We start from the raw sequence: 25,396 nt of genomic DNA, 5'->3' as shown, positions 1-25,396 counted from the left end.
AATGCTCGTATGTTTCGTTTGAAATCAAGCTGTTTACCGTTATTTTTGTTGGGATAGCTCAGAAATAGAGCGCAACGCGCTTGAAACTGGTCTTGGAACAGATCGAGCGCCGTCTGGACAGCTAAGTATGTATGTACATATGTTGGATAGATCAGTTAAGCGACTCATAGCTGATGATGAGAGCGAAAGATGAAAGAGCGTTAGCGACGCGAGAGTCGAGTCAGAGAGAGCATAAAAGATGAGAGCTACAAAAATGTGGAAAATTTATGCAGACAAGTGAGATTTTTGAACAGATAATACAAATGGGAAATTAAAAAGTTCTATTAATTTACCCAATTATAATTTTTTTATGCTGTTTAATTGGTGTTATATCAAAATTTCTATAATTTAAAGCTTATTATATCAGAAGTTAATTGGAATTAGCTCTGAAAACTTCACTAGGAATATAATAGAAACAGTCTCTTTTAACTTTTAAATCTATTAAATGTTAATTGTAAATTTTCGTCAGAGTATTAGTCAGGAAAAAAAAAAAAAGAATTATTAGAAATTTAGTTGTATACACAGACAAATGCAATTGATATTGATATCTGATAATAACAGCTGGCATTATGTGAACTAAAACTTCAGATTTTATGGGAAAAAAAAGCCCCCTTGTTATAAGACTCGCTCGAATTTAATAGTGTTATTGTAAGTTTTAATGGGCTATATTTATAGAGAAGGAGATGTTGAAGAAGAATATATATATATATAGAATATATATGAAGAATTGATATATATATAGAAAGAATATATATGAAGAATTTATATATATACGTATAGATTAAAGGAATATCAACCGATTGTTTTATGATCATAAAAATGGAAAATATTGGAATTGAAGTTGAAATTGACAAATATCGAAACGATATATTCTTTTAAAGATATACCTAGTATTACGACTGAGTTATACTTAAGTAAAGCTCTAGTCTAAGGAATATATTTTGTATTATAATTGATTTAGGTCTTTTATATTTTATATATATGTTTTATACACAAATAAGACTTCAATCCACTTAAAATATGCATTAGCTCTTTAAGCTACAACGCATAAATCCCACAATTTCAAGCAATTAGTGAGTGCTCCTCAAAATAGCCGAGACCCAGACCCTCAGCACACAGCTCTACGAATACAAACAGACATATTTACATATATACATATATACATATAAATACATATATGTGTATGTATGGGTATGTACTCTGTGTGCCATAGAGTCTATGTTGCTTTTTTGGGAGGTCAATGAACATTTAAATAGAAGCAAATTGTTAGCTTTTCTCGCTCTGTCTCTCTCTCTCTCCCTCTCGCTCTCTTTCCCCTTGCCTTTCTCTGTCTGTCGCAGTCTCAGTGATTTGTTTACATATTTTCTTGCGATTTGTCTGGCGTATCCATTACAATAAACTCTTTTTCTTATTGTTGCTGTTGTTGTTGTTTTTTTTTTCTATTTGAGCTTTCAATTTAAAATTTTTGCTACGTTCGCGATAAGATAGAATTCGCCTGGCGTATTCATTAAGTTTTTTTTTTCCCGTTTTTTTTTTGTTTAGTCTAGTTGAAATTTTAATGTGGGAAAACTACTGAATGAAATTTTGTTGCGGAAGCTTTTCAGGGACGCACTATAAAAAAAAAAACGAAACTGTCATGACCGATAAGATAGTGATAAGAGAAGAATCGTGTGACCGGGAACTTTGCGCATGTTTCTGGAAATACCCAGACGGACTGTTATTCCAGTAATCAGAATTGAAAATAATATAATTTATGATTTTATTCTTTTTAAATATTCTTTGAATTTCAGCTTTTTTAAATCTAAGTTTAAGACTTAAATTATAGTTTCCATTAATTTGTTTTTAATTTGACCTACAGAAATTCAAATTTTTATCGTATCATAATTACGTCTATAACTGCTCAAGTGCCTTCCACAACAATCTTTAATAAGAATAATTAAAAAGTTCAATTAAAAGTCAATTTATAAAATCTCAATACCGTTTGAAGGATGTGCATTTCCAGTGTCCGCAAAAAGTTGCGAAGGTCTAGACGAAGAGATTAACAGAAGCGTCAGCAGAGGACACCTACACATATACACGCATAGGTGTGCCTATGTATGTGTGCGTACATGTATACCTTGGTGTAAGCGAGCAAGCGATTGAGCGAGCGGAGGCAAAAGGAGAGAGGGCATCAATCCAACAAATTATATGTATGTATGTATATACATACATATGTATATAGCCTAGCGGTTGGCCTAGGTCAAAACGACGCGTCGCGCCGGCAGCGAGACAAGACGCGACGTACTGAACGTGTACGGCTACGGCTGATGTTCTAATAGGCAACGGAGGGGGGGTGGCTGTTTGGTAGGTAGCTGTTATAGCGGCGCGTGTGCAAATTAAAATAATAACTTTAATATTCGACTTTTCATAACAGCATGACTAAACAGTTTTGCGGCAGTTAGTTAGTCAGATAATAAAATTTGACGCAATTTGTCATTGCAATAACGATTTTTATTTATTTTTTTTGCGTTAGTTTGTGCACTTAACTATTTTCCATGTCAAGGTAGAAGGCGAAAGGAAATCAAGGCTGCAGCAAAAACAACCCCCACAAGGAGAATTTCACTTTCGCAGTGGCAGCAGCCCCACATGCAAGCGCTTCCCTTTCATTTAGCTGTAGCTGTCTCTCTTTCCAGTCACCTTGCCATCCGCCCACAGTCCAGCCTGCAATTCGCAACAACAACAACAACGGGCAACGTGCTTACTCACTGCATATACAATTAATACAAACACACAAACACATGCACACAGCGACAGCGACAGTTGCGCATTGCCTGCTGCGGATGGTGTTGAAAACAAATGCACGGCCTCCTTATGGACGCGCACGCGAAAGCAATGTAAAACGCCAGCCACCAGGCAATGTGCTGTCGAAAACACTTGCACGCCCTCCACGTGTAGTTCAAGTTCATGACAAAACGACGAGCAAAGCACACGAGCGATATGCAGGCGAGAGAGTGTGAGAGAACGTTTCGTGTGGAGTGTGAGATTGCGCTGCTGCCGCTGTCGCTGCCGTTGTACGCTGCCTGCAGCTGACGCTAGCGTCGCTGTGGACGCTAGCAGCGCAGTGCAGTTTTCTGCTGCTAATGGGGGTTTCTATGCGCATGTGTGTGTGCGTAAGTGTATGCATGTGAACGTTGCAAAAATTTGCATTGCATACTTTTTTCAAGCGCTTGTTAAATAATCTGGAATAGTGCATATGCTGGGCATTTTCATCGACAATAGTTACAAAATTACTAAATTTCATTTACATTTTGATAGCACGAAAAGACGCTGCGCTCAGCGCAAGTCCAAGCGGCGACAAAGCAACCTCATTCCGCGCTCGCCACACAAAAGGGTCAACAACCTACGAAAAGCTCATTTTTTTTGTATATATTTTCGAAAAATGTAAAGAAAAGAAATCCGAAAACAAAGTGAACATGTTTACACTCACATGCGTGTGCGTGTGTGTGTGTGTATAAAAAGAAATGTGAAGCTTCCAGCCAGAGTCGAAATTTCAGCTGCTGCCGGGGCTGGGATCGTGTTGTCTCGGCTGTCGCCTGGATCGACACAACAAAAACAGCAACAACAACAACCTCAGTCAATACATAAAAATTTGTGGAAACCTCAAAATAAATATGTACATATGTATGCATCTGTACACGCACACACACACACACACACACACATTTAACAAATAATTCGAAACGGAGACGACAGCCGAAAAAGAGGCGGCATGCACAAGTGTTTTTTTTTCTTTCGCCGCTTTTTTTTATACGTGCCGAATTGAACTTCTTCTTTGTTCGCTGCATTACCGAAAAAGGGTAACAAAGATGGAGAGAGAGCGAGTGAGCGAGAGAGTGAGAGACAGTGCAGCAGACATATTGTATTTGCATTTTATATTATTATTGTTGTTAAATAATTATATTGAATGTATATTTATAATATGACATATCGAAAAAAATCAAGCGAGGAGTGGTTCCAGAATTTACAAGCACTTGAGGGGGGGGGAAGCAAAAAAAAAAACAAGTTTGCAAATGTAAATAAGCATGACATATAAGAAAATATATGTACACATATGGGCAAGTGAAAGGAGCTGGGAGCAGGAGGGGGAGGGGCGGGCGGATATTGCCGAGTTTCCGGTAATGAAAATAACATTATGATTTAATTTTTGGGGGCGTTGCAGCTGGGCGTGTATGGGTAATCAATATACATACATATGCCGCAATATATATAATATATGTACTTGGGGGATTGGCAAGAACTTAAGATAAGTTGCACTCGCTAAGCGGAAAGTTGAACATCATAAGGAATGCAGATAATCAGTTGTAAATTAAAAACATGCCCTTAGCCGAAGCGCTTAAACTTTATAACTACCACTAATTTGTATAACTAAATTCAACAGCAGAAAATAAATGTATTCCTATATCATTGCTTATGGCAACGCATCACCTGTTATCAACTATCAATGCAATATCCTGTAGATACATTTTAAATGTACATAAGCAAATACCAGTTTGTTTGCTGCAGAAGTATATACAAGTATGCACACATACATATGTAAATATGTATGTACATTCTACTTTTTTTTCGGCAAAACCCGTTTTGCAGGTTGTTTGACGACAAAGCCTCGCACTAAGCTTATAAAAAACAACTTTTTTTTATTAGAATCTGTGACTTGGTAAAGGGCAAAAGCTTTAGAACTGATGCTCGAAATACTGACCAAGCCTAAGGCATAACTGTTTATACACACATACATATATGCATATGCATTAGCTAACTGATCGGGCACGATGCTGTGGGAAATAGGAAAAAAAAAAACAAACAGCATTTACATAGTAGGCAAATGTTAATTGCATTAGAAAGAGACAGCATGCATATATGTATGTATGTATGTATGTAGCAGCTACAGCTGCGCCTTGAACTTGAATTTAAACAGCAGCAACTGCGACTGCGATGTGGCCTTCAAATGAAGTTCGGTACAGTGAACAAATTGAAAATTAAATGCGCATAACAAACGCAAGCATGCTAAAGGCTACAACAGCGAAGAGAGACAGAGAGGGAGAGCAAGTAAGTGTGTGTGTGTGTGTGTGTGTGTGAGAAAGGGTGTGGGGCGAAAATGAGAGTGAGAGTCGGAGAGCTTCTGCAATGCACGCGTACAGCCAACGCCAGCGTCAAAAAGCGACGACGCCGCTGCAACTGTCCTTGAACTTGGCAAACATTTTTTTTGCAGTCGTTATTGTTGCTTGCCCAAACGAAGGACAGCAGCACTTGCCCACACACACACACGTACACACAAGTAGTGGCAGAGGCAGGCAATCGAATGCAAAAGCTGTGTCCACCATTTGCTTTATTAATGTGCAGCAGCAGCGACGCCAGCAGCGACGCCGAGCAAAGCGCAACAGCAATGCTTTGTGCATGCATATGGCTTCAAAGTGTTATGCCTATAGGCCTGTGTTGGTACATTGCACGAGTGTGCGTGTGCGTGCGAGTATCGATGAATTCTGTTAAAACTACATACATATGTAAAATGTATTGTTGTATGAGAACAAAGTAAAATGGCGGCCTGTAATTGAAAACAAGGATATTTTGAAGTCAAGGTTAATTATTGGAGATGTACGTATGTATGTATGCATGTACATACATACATAATTATGTAGAAGTACATAAGTAAATGCAATTACGGAAAACCCAGAATGTTTAGGAAAGATGTTTGAAAAATTCCAAGATATATGTATGTACATATAAATATATTAAGATAATATAAAACGTGTAAATTTTCCAAAATCCTGTTGCGCAGCATTGAAAATGGAATTGGGAATGTACATATGTACATATAGTATATGTATGTACATATTTGTGTTCTGTGAACGAAACTAAACAAAAATACCTACATATATGTATATGCATTTGTTTATAAAATTCCCTGGAGACTTTCAGAGAATTTGTATGAAAAGGCATTCTTAACATTCTAAACATATTCACACATTCGTACATACATTTGCGAAATATACCATGCATAGGACCCCGTTGACATCTTTAATTCTAAAAAGTGATTTTTAAAATTTCCACGAAAGTGACGATAATACATAGGTCTATGCGCCGTTACTAAGCGAAAAAAAAACACAAATCAGCGATTTCACAATTCACAAAAAATATACAAAATAAAAAAAAAAATAAAAAAAACCTGACCACAGAGCACAAAAACACTATGAATCAAACAGAAAACCAATAGAATGACGGGACAGCTCACTTTATTTAGTCAGAATTGGCAATTAGAACAAAGAAATAAACATATGTATGTATAGATGTATAGATGTACATACATACATTCATATATATGTACATATGCATATGTATGCCATATAAAGCTGAAAGCGATATAAGTAAATATCGGCTTTTTATATAAGCAATACATGCGCAAATTGTTAACCAAGGTCAACAATTTTTTATACATAGAAAATTATTTCACAAATAAACCCAAAAAAACAAAAAACCGTTTGGTTAAAGTATATACATATGTTTATATAGTATCATGATAAAGCGGAAATACAGGCAAAGAACTTTCAAGAATTCTTACAGTAACAACAACAGCCAAACTAACGTGAATGTTACGAAGAGAAAAAACAACAAGAGGGCAGACTAGGAGATACCCTGTAGCTGGGCTCCTAGTGTGCAAACAGTGAAATATTCCTGCCCTCTATGAAAACTAAGATGCCTAATCTAGATCTAGAGCTCTAGATAAATATCGATATTTATCGATTTCGATAACAGGCATATGCTCGTTAATTATATAAAAACTTATAGAACCAGACGAGGATATATAATATATGTACATATAAATAACCTTATTAGATTCCAGAACCTAGATCTAGAGCTCTTCATCAAAAAAAGATCAAACGCTCGGCTGAATATCGATATTTATCGATATCGATAACACGCAAGTGCACGTTAATTATATATAAGCTGTTAGGCTCTAAAATTGAGCTTTTTATAGAGCCAGATTCGTAGAAGTCTTCTTCTGCCTTTTACATACAGTTGCAAAAGCAACAATATACCCTTTTTTTATTCATAAGCAGTTCGTATAGGGTATTATAAATATGGCGGATCGAGTCGGCAGTTTTTGAGGAAATGCGACGGGCTGTGCGGGCTGCTATATGATATATATACACACACACACATACATATGCATGCATGTATATAACATAAAATTTCGGCAGCAAGCACACAGATACACACACACACACACACGCACACACACAGACTTAAGCACAAAGCAAACGTTGCTTTACGCATGTCTGCGAACCGGCTTTTTGTGTTAGAATCATCTTTTGGGCAGTGTGTATCCGTCAGATACTCAACTGAATTTTTGTGTGTGCTTTGTGTGCTGCAATACGAAATTTAATGGGGTAGGCAAAGGGTCGGCGAACACAATAAAACCTATTTTGACATTTCCTTCTGCAACCCCCCCTCAAAAAAAAAAAAAAAAAACGTTTCTCTTTGCGGTGTGATCATTGCAAATTATTGATAAGTTTATGAATTAACTGTAAGCTCTGCAGATAAACAAATTTGTTGGGTAAGAAACGAAATAAAATTTGCTGATAAGCCATAAATGGAATTTTTATGCTATTTTTCTCGATTTTTTTTTTTGTTACTGCTAAAAAGACTTTTCGCTTTCAGCGCAAACGTTTTGGGTGGAAAGTTTACGTGTTTATTGGCGGCACTTGAGAGTCGTTAATCGTTGGTTTCACTGTGTGTGTGCTTAAGGAATGCTTCATAAGTGAGAGTCAATAGTATTTTACGGTAGTGCAAAGGTTCTCGGAATTTCAGGGCATACATAAAAAACAAACGTATAGAATATAAATCGATTAAGACAGGACAAATTGTGCTTATAAAGATTGAAATATTGTGCGATTTGGGAAAGCATATTTACTAGGGTAGATATTATGATAAAATACGTTAAATGAAATGATCTTTAAATTGTGCTTTGCAATGATAGGAAATTCCTTAAATTGTGTGAATTAAAATAAGAAAAATATGTAAATAAATTTAAACTATATTTGAGCATAAAATAGATCTACTTTGAAAACTGTTTTTTTTTCTTGCTTATGTTTATGTTTTCATAAACATAATTTAATTAAAATAATTACCAAATATCGGTAACAGTGACAGTAACAGTAACAATAACATAGTCAGTAACATTACCATTAACAGTAACAATAACTGTTAAACTAACAGAGATTTAAAATGCTCACATATTTCTAAAAAAAAAATCAAACAAGGAAGTGCATTAAAAAATATCTGCACATTAAAATATGCAATTCTTTAAATTTAGAAGCTGTCATCACTTGACTATATAGTTATTGTTCGATAACCGATTGTAATCAAGCTGAACACAATCAATTGGGCTATAAAAAGTGAAAAAGTTAACTTTAAGCACGACAGAGCTCCCATTCATAAAAAGCAGCTCAGCACACAGCAGATACATTTAAATGCCGCATCGATAAGACAACGATAACAACAGGTGGAACGTGAATGAACGCAGCTATCAGAGAGAAGCCGCAACACGAATTTAGCGAGCCGTGCGCCACCTACGCAAATCAACTGTCGAATCGGTTCCGATAGCGATAACAAAGCACACGGTTCTAACCGACGGGTAGAGCTGTAAAATGTGCTTTTGCTTTTGGCTTTTTTTTGTTTGTTTTTTTTTTTATAACTTAACAGTTAGACGCGCCGCGCATCGATACAATTTCCTGTGCAACACACATAAATACCCCGAATATCAATTTCAAAGATTATTTCGGCATTTCATGTGCTTGCTGCTGTTTCTCGCATTATTTTGTTATTGTTTTTTATAAATATATACATTGTTTTTCTTCTTTTTTTTTTTTGCCTTGTTGACGCTGGTACTGACCTTCAGGCACAAAATTAGCAAATAGATAAAAAAAAAAAAACGAAAAGAAAACGAATTTTTGAGCACGGGACTTTTTTATCGCAATAGAAATTGCACAAGTCAAAAGTATTATCAATAAATGTTATATAGTCTATTTAACAGAGCAGATATTTTATGTGCACAGATTGATGGGTAATTCCAATTAATCGCATAGGCGAAAGTCCAAATTCTAATGCTGGGCATTTGAAAGTTTTAGACTTTGGAATTTTTGAGAAATGGAAAATCATTTTTAAGATTTGTTATTATTAAGAAATTCGTTTAATTTTAAACTCAATTTTTTGGTAAATATATCATCTACTTTTTATTTCTTGAAGTTTTGTTAAATCTGTAACTGCAGAGTTCTATGTGGATATTAATCGATTAACTTAAGATATTCACAGTTATTCCATCTTTAATCTAAAGCTGGCTCAAATTATTTAAGCTCTTCATTTTTTAAAATACTTTATCCAATTTATATTTCTTAAGATTTGTAGAAATTTGCAGTAACAGAGTTCTATGTCGATATTCATCGATTAACTTAAGATATTCACCGTTATTACGATAGATATTCCGATAGAATTTTCAGAACTAACACTGACCAACACTATTGATAATACATTTTGGGTGCTATCAACCTTTATACAGTAAATATGTATTATCAGTAAATAATACACGAGCGCTAATTAGTTCGCAAAGAGAATCGTGTGATCCTTACACACTTGAAGAAAGTGACTCATTCGATTGCAGTAAATGAGTCACAATTTTAGGAAACCCCTTGATATAACGCCCCACAATTGATCATTACCAAGAACCACTTAATATTAGGTTGAACTTGGATGATGATGATGGTGATGGTGAGTCAAGAGGTGCCTTCTATGGCCTATGGGCTGAGTCATCAGGAGTCTAGGCGAGATTGACTCTTTCAGTGGGCGGTGGGTTGGGTTGGGTTGGGTCTGTATTTTGGTCGATTAGGCATAAATGCCATTGCATTGCTCTAATCATAAATATAGAGAAATTCATCATCATCAGAGTAAAACAGATTTCTTTTCTGCGAGTCATGGGGCGTATGCGTAATTATAGCCTGATGTAATAATGATTTCTTAAAAGCTTAATCTAGTGTATTTCCAGAAATTGTGCATTATTGTGAAATCTTCGAAATAACAAAAGCTCTATATTAAGTATACGCAGATGCGTTTAATTGAACAAGATTATGCATTGAAAATATTTCTGTTTATGATAAACCAAAAAAGTATTAAACTTATATTTGGTTAAAAATATTAAAAAAATAATACGTCTAAAGCAAAATAGTTGTAAAGTTTTTTTGTTTGGTTGAAAGATTTATAAATGTGGATTTTTTTTTAAGGAAAATAGTTCTAAATTTTTCTTTTAATTTTTAATTTAAAATAAAAGTTTTATGCAAATTGCAATAAAAACATATTTACATATTTTTTTTTTTAACAAATTTTTGATTTTTTAATCTTTATTTTTTTTTTTTAATTTTATATTAAATGTTAAAGTTTTTAATTTATTTGTTGTTAAAAAAGTTTTTATTAAAAATTTTAATAATTTCATAATTTAACAATAATAATAGACAATTTAATGAGTGACAAAAAAAACATATACGTTTTCTTTTTAAATATTATATACGTATTTTTTTTAAATATTCTGTATTTTTTCTATAAACTCACCATAAAATTGAAACAAAATCCACAATAGAAGTTAATATAATACTCCTTGCGCCTCTCTAAATAATTCCAAATTGCAGATCCAAATGTTTGTTTTGCTTTAAGCTTGTTTTTTTTGTTTATATATTTAAATTTGTGGATATTTTTCTTTTGTCACAAATATTATGTTGATTGTACTGTTATTTTGTTAAAAAAAACACTTGTTGTCGCGCGAATAGACAAGGGGCAAATGTTTTGTAGAACTTTTTCGCTGTTGCGCACTCGAGGCGAGGCGTCAGAAAAAAAAGAGTCGCCGCAAATCGTGAATCGTAAGCGTCGCCCCTCTCTCTCTATTGGCGAATTCGAGTTCGCACTTGTCGCTCGGGCAAATTAGCAAATGCGCTTAGAGTGTGTGTCCGTTAGAATCAGAAGTATGTTACGCGAGGCGACAGCGTCGACTGGGCGAACGAAGCGATCGTTGCGGTCTGATATTGAAATTGTATAAGAATCGAGCGGCGCAGTTGACGCAGCCAAAAGTTGACTGTTCTTAATCGTTGTGTAAGCGAGAGCGAGAGATTTGTGTTTTATAATTGCGAGCCGTATTTACGAATTATATTCACATACGAACATATGTATGTGTGTGTGTGTGTGTGTGCATGTGGGTGTGAGACGCTGCCTTAAGCTTTAGCGGCGCGCTGCTTGGCGTTCGTTCTGCTGCTAACGTCTAATGCCAGCGTTTTTATACAATTTTTGTATATGTATGTATATATTTTCAAGTTTAATTTGCGCTCGTTGTTGTTGTTGGTGGTGGTGTTGCTGCGGCGGCGAATTTCCGTATCAAACGTTGGCATGTGCTTGTGTGTGTGTGTGTTATTTATTATCTTTGCTGCTTTTGATTATTTGCATGTATGTGTAGCTGCGCAGCTCTATGATTGCTGTTGTTGTTGTTGTTTATTTTTGTTGTTTTTGCTGTTGCTGAGCTATTAGCGCTTTGTTGTTGCGCACATTCACACGCCACTATAAACAATATTGACCTAGGTTATATACTATGTATATGCGCATACATACATACATACACGTATACTTCAGTATTTCTGATTTTTATACTTTGCTCAGTTGTTGTTGTAAATGTTTGCCTATCGCATACTATTTTATAGCTTTTTTCTAGGTTATATTTTTAGCAATATTCTTGATACACTTTTGCATTTATTAATTTATATTTAATATTAAAATATATATTCGTTATCAGTCTTTTGTTAAACAAACAATTTACAGTTTATACAAAAACACAAATTGATTTAAGAATTGCACTTTTTTTGTTAAAGAAAATATTAAAACATTTGCTAGATTTAGTTTTTGCGTTGATTTTTTTTTTGTTTTAACACTAAACAATAAGGCAATGGAGATCATATAACGTTTATAATTTTCTTGTTCTTATGTTTAATTATTTAAACAGCAGCTTTTGCTTAGCTATGCACAGTTAAAAGCTTTCTAATACTATTGAAAGTTCTTCCAAGAACAGAAACGCTGCCGTGTGCTGTGTTGACGCGTCGCCAGCTCGCTGAGAAATACGAAATGGCGGCCAGCGTTCAAAATTTGCCGAGAACAACGTGCTGGCAGCGCAGCTAGCGGCGGCGTAGCTGTGACTGCGCAGCTGGCGTCGGTATTGAATGGCGGCAGCGACGGCAGCAGCAGCAGCAGCAGCGACAGCGCAACTGAAGAATGAAAGCGTTGCGTATGCACGTATGAGTGTGTATGTGTGCGCACGTAAAAGTGTGCGTGCGTAAGCCGGCATTTGAGACAGCAGCTGCTGCCTCTAACGCATACACACAGAAGCTGAGGCAGTATTTTTTTGCAGCCGAAATGTCGAGTTGCTGTTGTTGTTGTTGTTGTTGCGATTGCTATGTTATTTTCGGCAATTGCCATTGTTGCGTTGGCGTTAGCGTCGACTGAGGCGCAGTGACAGCGTCAGCGGCGACAAACGCGCTCAACTTACTCAATAAAATTTTTATTATGATATCTACGCACACGAATATAATTCGTGCGGCGGTGTCGGCCGTTCAATTTGCATTGTTGTTCTTGTTCTTGTTGTTGTTGCTGTTGCTGCTGGTTTTGGCTTTGCTTTGGTTCTTATCGCAGTTGTTGTTATTCTTTCTTGTATTTGGTCAGTTGTTTTTGCCGTATTTGTGTTATCACAGCTTTTTTTGTGACGTACATATATATGTGTGCATGTGTGTATGTGTAATGCTGGGGGACAGACTCAATTTGTGATTTGTTAGCATGATTCGAAGCATTTCGATGCCTTAGTCAACATCGCGTTAAAAACCCAGATAACTAAAGATTAAAGATCACATGATACAAAGTGCAAGGCGCAATAAATTGGCATAGGACAAGTTGAACTTTGTAGCGGTAAATAAAAGAGATACAGTAAATACACGTAAGCTGATTATAAAAAATATCGACTAGCAATCAAATTCTATACGGCTAGCCTGTTATTATTTGTAACAAGATAAGTATATTAAATTGAGAAGTGATAAACATTAATTAATTATATTATTTACATAACGTAAAATGTCAAATTTTCCAACAGTTCGCTGGACAATGCTCGTACTGTCTTTAGCAAGTCAATGCCCCGAACTTTATAGCCAATGTCTGCTGTTGCATACCCCACTGCGCTGGCAGCAATCGACTCTCTGTTACCTCTGCGTATCTTTTGGCCTGTCTGCGGGGGCGCCCCCCCCCCCCTTCACCCCTGCTGCACTCCATCAAATGCAGCCATTATATGTTGTTGTTGTTGCTGTCGTTATTTAACGTAGTGCGTTGACCCGAGAGATTTCTTTTGTCGGCCAACATTTATAGTCAAGCGGCAACAGAAAATAAAATTTAAATTATAATGCATAAATAAGAAGTTCTTCGAAATTCGGCGAAAATGTTGAAGAAATTTCAATAAATGCAGCGGCCAAAGAAGAAGAAGAGCAGCTGAAGCAGCAGCGCGCAGCCTGCGTCAAGCATTTCCGCTGTTTGCGTTGCAGTCGACGCAGCCGCCGAGGCCGAGGCCGCGGCCTCTGCTGCTACTGCTGCTGCGGGGGGCGTACGTTTTTCAACGGTGCAATAAATTCAAGCTTCATCCCTTTTTGGCAACGACCAACACCAACAGAAACGGCAGCGAGCAAAAAAATACACAAAATAAAACTCAAACCCAAAATGTCTGCAACGTTCTCGCTTGCAAAGGGCAACGGCAACAACAACAACAACAACAGCCGCAGCAGCAGCAGTAGCCGCAGCAGCAGCAGCCAAAGCTGCTCGTGTGGCGGCCGTGCAACGGTTTTCAACAGCTGGCATCGGAGGCCGTGCCATAGTTTTCAACACATGCTGCACATGCAGAGGACGCAGGCGGCGCCGGACACTCAAGAGTTTGTTGCATGTCTGCCTCGCTCTCTCACTCTTTCCTATATATCCCTCTCTCTCTCTCTCTCACTCACTCTGTACGTATCCGATAGCAAATGTGCATATGTATTGGCTGTTGCCGGGCTGCAGGCGACAGTTTATGTTGGTCCGCGTCTGGGCGCTTGCCAGCTGCTTGAGTCATTAGACACGTGGTGGGCGTGGACCAGCCCACAGCAGCCCCCACATTAAACAGCCTAATAGCTGCCAAATTCATGATAATATTCATATTCATATACTTTAAATAGTTTTCAAATGAATTTTGTGCAAATTATCATGTGATTTTATGAATGTTTTTCTTATATTAGATATAACAAAGAAAATAAAAATATTACATGCAAATTAAAAATAAATCATAAAAGACTGATTTAAATATTAAATAAAAAATAAAACACAAATATTTTAAATAAATAAAATTAAATTAAACCATAAAAAAAGAAAATGAACTATTACAAAAAAATAAAATAAAATTATTGCATAAAAAAAAATATGTATAACATAAAAAATAAATAAAAATATTATATAATATAACAAAATAAATATAGAATATAAAAAATCAAATAAAAATACTACATACAAAATAAATAAAAATATTATATAATACAATTTAAAAAAAAAAAGTACATAAAAAATCAAATAACAATATTATATAAAAAGATTAAAATATTAAAAGAAATAAAATAAAAATATTACATAAAAATAAAATAAAAACATTATGTAGGAAAATGAAAGAAAATACATTTAAATATTAAAAAAAAAAGTTACTTAAAATAAAAATAAAAAAAATGACATAAAAAATAAAATAAAAATATAACATAAGAAAATAAATTAAAATTATATAATTATATAAAAGTAAAATAAAAATAAAAAATATATAATTTTAAAATAAGTTTTTTAATAATATCAATTATTTCTAAGAATTTGTCCTGGAAATAACGAATTAAGCAAAATATATATAATAATATTATTAATAATAATAATAATATGAATTATAAAAAAATAATAATATATAGACCTTTGTTGAATTTAAAAAATGAACACTTTTCTATTAGGCGAAACATTTCACAACCAAATAAATACAAACAAATAATATATTGAGAGATAAATATTGCTGAACATAAAAAACTCGCTATCAATCAATATATTTCTCAACCATAAAAGAGAAATCCCCATTTTTACTATATCTATACTAAACAGAAAAACAATTACTTAACAACAATTTTAGCTAACCTTCTGTTATGACTTTTGGCATATTTCCGGGCGGCATACCAAGGCCTTGACACCTCGGGGACATTACATTAATGCTAGGCACTTTCTGACATTGCTGCGTTTCCCAGAACTCCGGGGGCAGCAAAAACAAAAACAATATATATATATAGATAAATGTGTGTGTATGTATATAAAAACAAAAACAGTTGTTAATGGGGCCCACTTATTGCACCAGAATGAATCACGCTGCATTAGCGTCATTTCAGGGCCCTCCTGCTGTTTTTTTTTTCGATTGTCTTTGATAATGGGTCCAACAGCCGCGTGTGTTGACCATTACGATAACATTCTAATATAGAACAAAAAGTTAACAACAAAAATATTGTGAATAATAAAAAAGTTTTTAGTTTGTGTTGAAATTGAAGATCAATGCAATGACTGGGGCGATTTTGATTTACCATTAAAATAAAGATAATATTTAACTGCGGGCTGTAATCTTATCTATCGGCTGTGTGTTAGCCATTATGTCATTCTATATAATGCGCCAATAGCCACGTGGGAAAACGGGAGTACGTCAGGAAACAAACAACTCGTGAAATTGCACAACATTTATTGCGTTCTCTTCGGAGAACAGCGCTTCAATGCAGGGTAGCCTAGTTAACAGAGCATAAACTACACTGTTAACAGAGCATGTTAAAAACTAAACAGTATGAGTTGTACGAAAAACTGTTAATTAAATGTTAAATAACAAACACTTTAGATAGTCTGCTCTGTTAACCGAGCACAAAAAAGTAGTTCGAAAAACTGCTAATGAAATATTAATTAATAGAAATGTTAATAACAGTAAAATAGAACTTAACAACAAGATAGTAAGTGCTGGACATGAATTCGAAAAACTGTTAAGGAAATGTGACGAACAGCAAACCTAACCAAATATGTCTTAAGTTATTTGAAAACTACATAAAACAAAATTTAATCAGTGACTAAAATCTAAGCTTTGCACATGAATTAACAGGGTATCTAACTATCTAATATTATTTATTAAATAAAATAACCCAAAATTTACGACTTAACTTGTCAGCATTATCTGCTCAGAATCTGCTCTGTCAGAGCTAACAGAGCTTAATCTGTTCTATTAACAGAGCATGTTAAAAACTAGGCAGCAAAAGAAGTAAGAAAAGCTGTTAATGAAATGTTAAAATATTCAGTATCAGAAGAAAGCAGCTAACCGCAAATGTTGTTTCCAAAAATATATATTATAAAAAATGTAAAAAAATTGAATAGTTTCTAAGCTTTAACTATGAATAAACGGGATATCTAACTAACTAAATATTTATTTAAAAAAAAAAATAACGAATTAGCTTGCCAGCATTATTTATTTTAGATAAAAAAAAAAAAAACAGTGAAACAGAACTGCGTCACGTAATTATTTGCAGATAACATTGCTCAAGTTCTTGAAATAGACGAGCCCAATTACGTATACGCACCGTGAACAATTTTCTAGCTACGCCTTGCATTTATTGCATTTTCTTGCTAAAAAGATTTAGAATAGTTGATCTTACGTTTCCTGAACTGATGTAATTGCTATTATTGCTATTATTGTAATTTATTTGTTTACAAAAACGTGCGACCACCAGAGAGAGGGTGCGAGAGATTGAAGAGCAAATAAACTGTGAAGTGCCGCACGGGGAAAATGAAAACATTTGCTTAGCGCTCACAAATATATGAACGTTCATCTATACGTACAATAGGCATTTACATATATATATATATATATTCGTATAGTCGTATTCAATGTCAGTGCCAGTCATAGACTTTTGTTATTCCCATTATTATTGTCGTTACAGGCCTCACACGCGGCGAACGTAAAAAGTTATCTATGTATACCCGTTTATGGGCATATCTTATTAAGAAACTGCTGTCTAGGGCTTTACGAGGGGACTTTCGTCTAAGGGGACTTGAATTCTACATTTACAAATGATTAGGAGAATATGCTTATGGATTATCTAATGTATATTTAAGGTTCTTCTTTAACAGTTTCTGTTAATACTGAAGATTAAAGACATTCGGTGTGGAGAATACTAAGGGAAAAGTTTTAAAGATATATATAAGAAACCCTCATTATCATAAATAATTAAATAATTATTATTAATTATATTAATTATATATTAAATTAATCTAATTAATAACAATTATTTATGAGCACATTACGTGTTATAAATAACAAATATATTAAGGAAAAATAAACGTATTTTATTATTATTATTACGGTAAACAAAAATTTCCCTTTTAATGGCAATTTTAAGATTTTCGCAATTCTCATAACTCAAAAGTTTCAATTTTCGAGCGACTTTTGTAGCACAATATCTAACTATACGAAATTATAATTAAATATATTAAATCAATTTCATAGTAAATGCACGCTTTAAGGACTCCAGAGAGAGCAAACGGAACGTTGAGAGTGAACACGCTTCTCTTTGGCTTTGGACCATTCTCAACTGTTTCAGCATTAAGCTCAATGTGTACATAAATATGTATGTATATGTGTATGCACGTGTGTATGTATATGTGCATGTATTTAAACAAAAAGCATGCGAATATCGCGTGATTATAAAACACCTTTGCATTTTAGTTTAATGGCAGCTGTTTTTTTCTCTTTTCTTCTTCTTCTTCTTTTAAGTAATTACTGTTGCACAATAACAGTTTAAATTGAAAAATCGTCAGGCTAATGTCTCCAGCTGTTAAATAAATTTACATACATATGCACGCTTGCAATATTTATGCACATTGCATATATTACAAATGCAAAACGAGTGATTGTAAATAGATTTTTTTTCGTGTGTGCTGAAATTGCTGAATTGAGCTGCGCTGTAAATAAGCTACATATCAATTAGGCAGCAGCCAGCGCAACAGCAGCACCAACAGTAGAACAATAGCAGCAGGGGGAGTGTCGACGTCCAGACTGCGTCAATAATAACTGCATTACACGCGGCAATGACAAAAATATATATGTATATAAATGTTATATGAAAACTCTCTCGCGCATACACGCACACACACACGCAGAGAGACAGACCTTGCACTCTATCGCTCTCGCACGCTATTGTTGCTGCATTTGCTGTTGCCCTCCCTCGCCGCTTAGCTACGTTACAATCAGCTTTAGCCCTGCTCTTCTTGTTTCTGGTGCGGTTCATTGACCGTTGGCACGTGCGTTGAAAACCATTGCACTTCCTCTTGCATTTGCTGGTCGAGTCTGTTGAAAACATTGGCACTGCCTCCAAAGCGTACACTACACGTTGCATTTTATCGCATGCACATGTCAGTAGTTCTCTCTCTTTTGCACGCTCTAGCACTATGACAACTATACAATATGTAGAGATGCCGGTTGGTATACGCTTGGTTGTATGAGTGCGTGTGTGTGTGTGTGAAACGGCTTTTTATAGCGCGCCTGAATGGCTTTGCTTGTAGTTGTTGATGTTTAAATTTTGTTGTTTGCTTTGCAGTTGCGCGTGGCTTGCACTAGTGTGCGCGCGTCTGTATGTGTTTGTGTGTGTGTGTGTGTGTGATATATTCTCAAGTAACTTGCATTAATTTTCCGTTTTATTTTCGGCTACTTTCGATGTTTACAGTTATTTTTAATAGTGCCGACGCGCCCACATTGCAGGCCTCTTAAGTCATCGCACAATTTTGCGATCAATTGCAATTTGCAATTGATAGAAGCAACAACTATATATGTGCGTATGTACACACATATTGATAATAATAATGATAAGAGCCGTTCAGCATTCTTCTGACCAAAATATTGACCATAAACTTGAGCTTCCGGTGGGGCGGCTCATTCAAAAAAATAAATATTTATATACATATACATATATATGTATCTATAAGCCTTTAGGTGCTAACATAATGTTTATGCACTCAAAACATGGGGCTATACTTTGGCTATTTAATCTTGAGTGAGGTTGGGCGAATATTAATGCATATACACTCCGTGCCATTTGCATAGATACTGTGCAATAAATACATTAAGGTCACAGCGAATATTTTGCGAGTTGTTAAACCAGTTATTGTTGCATATACTATATCTAATATACATTTATATTTTATATTTATTATTAAAACCTGCCAAGATATTGCAGCTAGCTGTTAAATATTTACAAGTTGGATTTGCAGTGTTGCCCCCCTGCAGGGCCCTAGTATTAACAGTTATATAAGTATGCATTAAATAATTATTCGACCAGCCCAGTCAAAGGGTGTGGCCAGCCTTAAGTCTGAGCGTTGCCAGATCTGTGCAAAATATTTGCAACTTTGTTTGACAAGAGGATAAACAAAATTAATTTTCTTGCTCCTTTATATTTATATGTATATACTAGCGGGAATCTCCCTATTTACGTGACCAGCACTGTATAAAGTCTACCTGCTCGTATTATTTGTAAATTTATTGCTCTGTCGTTAGGTCCGAAGTATCAATTTCCGGTTGTGTTAAGCCCCAAAAAATTATTAACTAAGTGCCCGAGCAATTAAGATAGAACCAAATACAATTACAGGGCGAATATGTAAGTGATAATTAAGCTGATGAATTCTGAATGAATTAAAGACGGTCGACATATACACATACGTACGTGATCTTTATCTAATTTGAATGAGTTTTAAACTCTTGTTACTTTTGACTAAGGTATAGTTAGTATTATTCTATAATTTATCTGTTCTGCAGGTGAATTCCCGCATCTCGTATTTCATAGTATAGTTATAAAGATATTTACTGCTGGCCGAAATCGATATGCAATGGATGCTAATTGGATTTCCAGACAAACGAATAAATCTGAATTGACAACCAGTTTTTTTTTCTTCTTCTAGTTAAATTGAGGTACTACGCAATGGATGTCTGGGCTCCGATAATTGTGCAATTGAACTGGACGACACTCGCAATTGCAATCATCGGCTAATAAGCTCGACGGTTACGTAAATGTGCTAGTGAACAGTTTGTAATTTTATTTATGAACCTCACACAATGTGTGCAAAATGTAATGCCGGCCCCTAGGCACTACGAGTACCTAGTATTAGTTGGCATCTAGTATATAGAATACTTTGATTTGGCACAACCTTGACAAATGGCAATGCCAAAACGGTCGTACATTGACTCGGGAAATTGTCTAGCAATTGAGCTACCCTCTCTCTCTCTATCTCTCTCACACTATCTCTCTCTCGCTCTCCCTCTCCCTCTCTCCCTGTCTAGTGCTCGGCTCACACGCGCGATCGTCAAAACTTAAAATATATGGAATATATATGGGGGAAGGAAAAAGCAAATGCAATTTTGTATATTACCGACACGCTCTCTATGAAATCTAGTATATGTTTGATTTAAGTGTATATAATAATTTGCCCGATTTTATTAGCTCTCCGAGCGGTTCCGGTGCCGTTGCACGCTTTATGCCAATTGCCGGAACGTGTCGTCGTACAAAATGCAAAAAAAAAACAAAATTTACTTTTCAAATGCATTTAACTATTTTGGGCCGTGGTAGGGGTTCTGTTTTGATTTATGCCCCGCTTCGGTCCTAGACAAACAATTTCGCAAAGTTCCCCCATATACATATATATATATATACATATTATTTATATATAATGCCTGCGATAAGAAGAATTTATCGGAACTGCCAGAACTGATGTCATTCGCTCTGTTTTTTTTCCCATTAAACTTGGGTATGTGGTGCATGGCCGTAAATTAAAACTGTAAGCAATAAAAATACTAAAAAGCTAAGCTTCATATCGATCTATTTAAGTCTACATTGTTGCCAATAATTAGCCTCTGTAGCTGAAGCTTCTTTGGGGGATTTACAAGCGGAAAGGTTTTCTGAATTACTTTGAAGACAAATTATTGACACATGTTTGTAATCGATCTCATTAAACAGCTTCTAACGATCAGTTATCAACAGTTCCACAACAGTTTCACATTGTTCGACATACTAAATGATCTTGCTATTAAGTGATCTTCAATTCTTTGAGGGGATCGTCGCTTTTGGAACTAAGTATATAAACTAGTAGCAAGGCTTTTACTATAAAACGACTCAAAGATTGATCAGCTCCTAACTCATTTTTTTAATGCCTTGTTAATCGATCAGTAAAATTAAAAATGGATTCTTCCTATTCTCCCTAACTATCGCTTTTTAACCCCGTAATTTCTCTCTTTTACACATATAACATGCAGCTCAAGATTTATTTAAATTATCGATAATTATCGTTAGTCGGCCCTGAGATTTTTAAAAATTATCGATAGCTCTACCGCGATAAATATCGATCTTCGGCCCTATGAGAAACCTAATCCTGCAAGATTTCTTTTGAAATTATCGATAGTTTCCACCGATAAATATTGATTTTTTTAGTATATATCTCAGATTAGAAGACTTAGAGAAACCTAGTCCTGAACGATTTTTTTGTAATTATCGATAGCTTTTCCGCGATATGTATCGATTTTCGGCCTAGTTTTTTAGTACATGGATGATCATAAGACAAAGAGAAACCTAATATTCCCCGCGATATACATCTATCCATTTTCACCCTGGTTTTTTAGTATATCTCGTTAATAAGGAGTTTTAGAGGAACCCAATCTTACCCAATCTTAGCTTACCCCGATAAATATCGATTTTCACCGGTTGTTTTTAGTATACCTCGCAAATTAGAAGACTTAGAAAAATGTAATTGTGCATATCTGTTAGAACATGCACGGATTATAAGTTTTTAACTTTTTTTACTCAAAGATCAGTCAAAGTTTATAGATAGATAGAATAGAGTTATCGTGATTTAGGATCGATCTTGCAATCATTAAACTTGGCAGCCAAGTTTACTTTAATGTTGAGTACAAAAATTCGGACAATACACTCAGACAAGGGTTAGGTGCATTACTCAATCCAAAGCTGGATGAGTGTGCCAAGTAAACGACCTATAGACCATAGATAAAGCCGCATGCAGGCAGACCTATAGATAGACAGTTAGACCTACATATGCACATAACCAGTTAGGCGCTGAGGCTATACGCTCCAAAGAACTACATTGATAAGCAAAGGCCAAAGGTCGACTTGGGCAGAGATTAGAATCGAAATGTTTATGAATGATGATATTACCAAAAGATTGCGTATTAATAAAGTATATAGTATTGTATGTAGTATTAATATTAGCTTAAAGTTAACGAGTAGCGGCAGGTGAGCCTGGTTTATATTTGATTCGAACCGGTGTCCTGCTTTTAAGTTAGCTTCCAATCCAAGACTTGAACCGGTGTCCTGCTTTAAGCCTAGCTTCAATTTAATGAGTAACGTCAATTTGTTGATTCAATTTAAAATGGACTCGAACCGGTGTCCTGCTTAAAAATAAGCATCAAATCAATGAGTAGGTGGGCCTGGCTTATATTCGATTCGAGCCGGTGTCCAGCTTTAAAACTAGCTTCAAATCAATGACTAGCCCGGTTTCTATTGGACTTGTTTTATTTTAAAATGGATTCGAGCCGGTGTCCTGTCTTAAATCAAGCTTCCAATCAATGAGAAGCGCTAGGTGAGCCAGGCTTACTTTCGACTTAAAATGGATTCGAGCCTGCTTTAAAACTAACAACAAATCAATAAGTAAGGCTATGTGAGCAATGTTTATATCCGATTCGAACCGGTGACCAGCTTTTAAATTAGCTTTAGAGGCTTATTGTATAAGGCAAAAGGAAATTGACGTTTGCTAAACATTTTTGCTGCTTTCTTTGCGCTTTGTCCCTTTTTTTTTTGTGAAACTCTAGAATTTATTTGCCTGCTGCTAAGAAAAATCAAGAAAAATGTGCACAAATACATATATATATATATTTATATGTATATATATATATATAAAAGAATTACGTAGCCAATAAATAAGTCCGAAAAGGCAATTCCAAGGCTTACTTTATGGCTCGCTGGCAGTTGGGTCCGTTGTGCCCCGAAGGCATGTCAACGTTTTTTTCTTTTCACCCAACCGCCCGAAAAGCTGCCTTGATTTTTTTTTGTCGCCAATTGGTAAAAGCTTGAGGTGGGAGGAGAGGAAAAAGAAGAAAAGGAAGCGATGTGATAATGCAACGTAATTGCACAATCAATAAATTAAATCTTAACGATTAACCCATTAATATAATACAATTTGTATTACGCCCGGCATGACGAGCGTAATATGTCATATCTCTTATCATCTGGAATTTGCCTGAAGTGCTTAATAGTTTTATTATTGTACGCTCACATCTCGAGTTTCAGATTCTTGCCTCGTAATATTCAAGGGTATTTATAGTTGCTCGCAATAATAGAATTTACAAAAATAGATTAAAAGCTGGGCTATGAGAAGAATAAAATTTGAGATAGCAAAGAAAAAAGGTGACATAGGGAATTCTAGTAATAAGCGTAAATTTTTCATATCAATCAATTACTGGACTAGGGCAATATTTAGTGAGGCATTGATGAAATTCTTTACCCTATAATCCTAGGGTATTCTAGAGTAAATAGTTGAATGTACGACGCCTTAATTCCTTATCTCTTACTACTTTTATAATTCCCTACATATTTGTAGTTTAACATTTAACAAACTTTGAAAGTAAGCTTGAATTTTATAGGGTATCAAACTAAGTCAATATTAAGCAGATTATGGAAACAATTAAAGGTTTTTATAGCTAAACGATATATATGTATATATATAGAAATAAAAATATACTTCAAAATTAAATATATTATAAACAAACTCGAAACTCTTTCTAAAAGCAATATACAATTTACAGGGTATCACAGAACACAAATAATAAGCTTAATGAAAAAACTATTTATAGTCCCGTTGTTAAAGGATGCAATGTTTTCGAACCTAATCTCAACCAATACACCCTCTAATTTGGCACTCGCGAGCTTTACAGGGTATTTAACTACATAAAAACTAGTTAGTGAACAGAATCTATTGAAAGTTCTAGCTGCTTGCGATCTTATGAATATACTTTAAGATGTGTTTAGCCAGCTGTAGACCTAAGATACCTCAACCCTTAAAAAGTTTCGAAATTAAGCTTAAGTTGAGCTTTACAGGGTATTCAACTAAATGAAAACTAGTCATTTGCCATCTAATTAATATATTTTCAGATGTGTTTAGCCAGCTGTAGAGCTAAGATACCTCAACCCTTAGACAGTTTCCAACTTAAGCTTAAGTTGAGCTTTACAGGGTATTCAACTATATGAAAACTAGTTGGTGCAAAGAAACTATTGACAGTTCTATCTTCTTGCGATCTAATCAAAGTATTTTAAGATATGTATAGCCAGCTGTAGAGCTAAGATACCTCAACCCTTAGACAGTTTCCAACGTAATCGTAAGTTGGGCATGCCCACAGTTATGGCCCCATTAAGTTGATTACGAATGGCATGGCGTTTGAAAAGTTTTGGCATTTAGGCACATAACCGCCAACTGGTTGTGTTGGCATAAATTACAAATTTTACGATTTAGATAGGAATAGGCCGAGCGCAACTTGTATTCCATTCTGTTCTGCGTTTTAATGCTCTCATTTCCGGACTTTTATCTGTTTTCGTACGTTCAGATGTGTGTCAAATTTGCCACCCACTCGACGTCTTCTTCCAGCGAGGACTCAAGGTGTGCGAACCACCCCCGAGTTCTCCGGAGGCGGCTTGCATATGTTTCCTTTTGGGGGTTGGTTTTCGGCGGTCGTGGTTTTTTTTTTGGCTACTTGCCTTGGCTGGCGTTTTCCGGCTTAGCTTTTACTTATATATTTTGGCTCAAGTTCAATGACCTTGCAATTTTCTTTCATTTCACTTTCTTGACACAAAATTTCCTTTGGCTCATTTGGGGTTGGGTCGACTTGCGGCAAGGGTGGTTTCTCTGCCTCTTCTGGTTGCATGACATGCGCATCATTTGTTTTGATGTGGAGAGAGACATCTTCTCTATTTTTGCGGGCCGCCCCCCTCCAAACGCATGGTAGGAGGGAGGGGAGGAGAGGGCGGAAGGGTCGAGAACATTTTATTGTCTTATTGGCAAATATTTTGGTTTGTTTGCTTTTAATTTGGGGACTTTTCTCGAAGCATACACCGGCCGGCTTGGTTTGCATTGGGGCAAATATTAA

The 25,396-nt window shown here is 35.4% G+C and overlaps 1 protein-coding gene across 2 annotated transcripts in view; it reads right to left on the bottom strand.

The window, feature by feature from the left end:
• The window catches only part of Kr-h1 (Kruppel homolog 1), a 39,703-nt gene that overhangs the window by 8,743 nt on the left and 5,564 nt on the right, over nucleotides 1-25,396 (bottom strand). The window contains exon 1 of one of the 2 annotated variants that reach the window (XM_064698167.1): nucleotides 10,672-11,858. The exons of the other annotated variant lie outside the window; for it this stretch is intronic. The gene's annotated coding sequence lies outside the window, so the exon portion shown is untranslated. Of the gene's footprint in view, nucleotides 1-10,671; nucleotides 11,859-25,396 lie in introns of those variants that run through there. 2 annotated transcript variants of the gene reach the window in all.

This window comes from Drosophila montana, unplaced genomic scaffold, assembly GCF_035044405.1.
Source record: "Drosophila montana isolate Dmon_TW-CO22-7 unplaced genomic scaffold, ASM3504440v1 contig_402_1, whole genome shotgun sequence".
Lineage (NCBI taxonomy): Eukaryota > Metazoa > Arthropoda > Insecta > Diptera > Drosophilidae > Drosophila > Drosophila montana.
This window is presented reverse-complemented; position numbering and strand designations above follow the sequence as displayed.